This window comes from Vicia villosa, linkage group LG6 (genome assembly GCF_029867415.1).
Source record: "Vicia villosa cultivar HV-30 ecotype Madison, WI linkage group LG6, Vvil1.0, whole genome shotgun sequence".
Taxonomy (NCBI): domain Eukaryota; kingdom Viridiplantae; phylum Streptophyta; class Magnoliopsida; order Fabales; family Fabaceae; genus Vicia; species Vicia villosa.
Window position 1 is genome coordinate 82,559,347 of NC_081185.1, and position 3,376 is coordinate 82,562,722.

At 20.3% G+C, this 3,376-nt stretch overlaps 1 long non-coding RNA gene across 1 annotated transcript; it reads right to left on the minus strand.

The window, feature by feature from the left end:
- Positions 1-1,661: 1,661 nt before the first annotated feature.
- LOC131611767 (uncharacterized) lies at positions 1,662-2,149 on the minus strand. Its single transcript, XR_009287122.1, has 2 exons — positions 2,053-2,149; positions 1,662-1,932 (listed from the first exon to the last, which is right to left on the minus strand). It is a non-coding gene; the product is annotated as an uncharacterized LOC131611767 (long non-coding RNA).
- Between the last annotated feature and the right edge of the window lie 1,227 nt (positions 2,150-3,376).

Consider the following 3,376-nt stretch of genomic DNA (forward strand, 5'->3'; position numbering starts at 1 on the left):
AAGTACTTCATGGAAATCGGTGAAACAAACAATAACAGAAACTTCATTTAGTAATGCAGAACTTTTATCACTACATGAGGCAAGTTCAAAACGCATATGGTTGAGATCCTTAATCCAACACATACAAAATAATTATGGTCTGTCTTTTGGAAAGACAAATACAATGACCATATATGAAGATAATACGCCATGTATCGCTCAATTGAAAGATCGTTACATTAAAGGAGACTGAAAAAAACACATCTCTCCAAAGTTCTTTTTCACTCATTATAAGCAGAAGAATGGTGATATAAACATCCAACAAATTTGTTCATGTGATAATCTTGCAGACCTTTTCACAAACTCACTCCCAAGTAAAACTTTTAATCAACTAGTACAAAAGTTTGGTCCTCATCATTGAAGAAATGAATGTTCAGCTGAGGGGGAGAAATAAATTTATTTTAAAAGGATATTGTACTCTTTTTCCTTCACTAGATTTTTTCTCACTGAATTTTTTCTAGTAAAAGTTTTAACGAGACATATCCAAAAAAAACATCCAAGGGGAATGTTATGAATAATTGAATATTTGTTTCCCAATGGAAATATTGTCCTATAAATAGGATCAATCTCTCTGTAGAAATACACCGATGAAATATTACAAAATTGTTCTCATCTTTCTCCTTATTTTATAACATTAAAGACATTTTAATTATATTTCATATTCATATTATAACTAAATATAAAGTATATTTGTAACAAATATTTTATTAATATTTTATTAATATTTTAATAACAGTTTAAGTATCAAATAAAAATATTTTTGATAAGAATATCTTTTAATTAAAATTTTAAATATTAAGCGTAATAGAAAAATAATTCAGTAAGATGCTCTTTTTATTGATTTTTAAATCTTAAACGTTAATTAAATATGACGATTGATATCAATTGTTCTCGTTTTTCACAAAACATATTATTGAAATTCCATAAAAAGAGAATTGATATCTTTTGATATCGATTGCTTTTAAATTAATTTTCTAAGAGTTAAATTTTTAAAAGAAATTTATATAACATAATTTTATTTGAAGATGAGTAACAAAATCTATTCTTTCGATTAATTTCAAAATTAATTTTATTTTAAACAACTTTTATTTTGGTATTTTTCTTTGAGTCTTGTAAAATATGTATAGTTTAAATAAAAATACCAAACACATTTGAATTATATTTTATATTAATATTTTAACTATAAATTATGTATATTTATAACAAATATTTTAATAACAATTTAAACATCAAATAAAAATATTTTTAGTAAGAATATCTTTTTATGAAATTTCTAAATCTTAAGTGTAATAGAAAATAAATTCGGTGAGGTGTTCTTTATATGAAAATTTTAAATTTTAAACATTAATTAAATTTGATAATTGATATCGATAATTATCGTTTCTTAAAAAAAAATATATTAATACTCACTGAATACGCTCTATACATTAGTTCTTCTCCTCTCTCTACCTCAATTCTTAATAATTAAAACAATTAAAGAATGGGATATATATATATATATATATATATATATGTATATATATATATATATATATATATATATATATATATATATATATATATATATATATATATATATATATATATATATATATATATAGCATATTCTTACAATAATCAAATTAAAAGATATCTTTTATTTTTCATAATATATATTCTTACAAACTTTATTTCTGAACATACATAAGATATGCCTTTTATTTATTTAGTTTTTATTGATTGATTCAATGACTCAAGGACGACAACAACAACGCAAACCCTTATAAATATATATACGACAGTAACCACCATTCTTATAGCCTTTATCATGACAATCTTGAATGCATTTTGTGATCTTGCATTCACCATCTAGACATTCTGAATCCAAAAGACTATACTCACCAGTTGATAATCCTACAATAAAACAAATTTAATTTAGGTTTGTGTTAGTTTTTTTTAAATAAAATTTGAGTTTGATTATTGTATTTGAAGTAAACAAATCAAAAGATAAAATAAAGGTGTATTCATTATTACCTGAAAGAAAAATCATTGAAATGATCAAAATCAAACAAAAAGAAGATCGATTGATATAAACGAAGGCCATTGTTCAAAATTTTCTTTTATTATTTTCTCTGGTAGATTTAAGACTTATATTATCATTATATATATACTATTGAAATGAAATTTAGAGCAGGTATAAAGTATGCACGAAAAGTTAAAATAAATAAATGCATTTAAATTGTTTTAATGTGTTTATTACTTTATTTCAAAATTTGTATTTTCTTATAATATATATAAAATTAGCAAAATTCCAAAATAAATTTTAAATATAATTTAAGTAATAATTTTTTTGATAAAGTCTTATATCTCATAAAAATTAAATATTTGGCTTTATATATCAGACTTCGGAAGTGCATCTCCGAAAACACCAAATGGGGGTGTTTTCAGAGATGCAATTTCGAAAACACCTTTTTTTTTTTAGATTTTTACAAACTTCGGAGATGTATCTCCGAAAAAATCCCAAAATTTAGGATTTTGATTAATTCGGAGATGCATCTCCGAAAAAACCTCCCAAAATTAAAAATTTTGAAATATTAATTAATTCTTTGATATAATATAATTTATGAGTTATGAATAATAATAATTATATATTTTGCTATAATTTAGGAGTTGTGAATAATAATAATTATATATTTTTATTTTGATTCATATTTTAAAATTTAAAATAATTTTAATTAAAAAATTAAAATGATTTCAATTACAAAAAATTTAAAATAATTCCAATTATTAAAATGTAGTTATGAATAATTTCAATTCATGTTTCTACGATTGATAATAATATTGAAAGTGATCAAGTAATAATAATAATAATAATAATAATAATAATAATAATAATAATAATAATAATAATAAGAATAATAATAATAATAATAATAATAATAATAATTATAATAAAAAATCATTTTTCATAATGAATTATAATAAAAAAATCATTTTTCATAATTAATCATGATAAAAATATAATTTTACATTTAGTTTAAAAAAATGTAAAAAAGATTTTGTCTTAATTTTATTTAATGAATAAATTTTATATTTAATTTTATATAATTTAAAATTTACGAAATTAGAATGTTTTTAATTTATATAAGTTAGTAAAATAATTTTTAACTTTAAAATTGTTTAGGAAATTTTGATTCACCTTGGTTTTATTGATTCATCTTGATTTTATACCCTATTAATTGTATTGATTCACCTTATTTTATTGATTCATCTTGATTTTATACCCTATTAATTGTATTGATTCACCTTGATTTTAATTTTTTAATATTTACTAATTTTTTCGGAAGTGTATATCCGA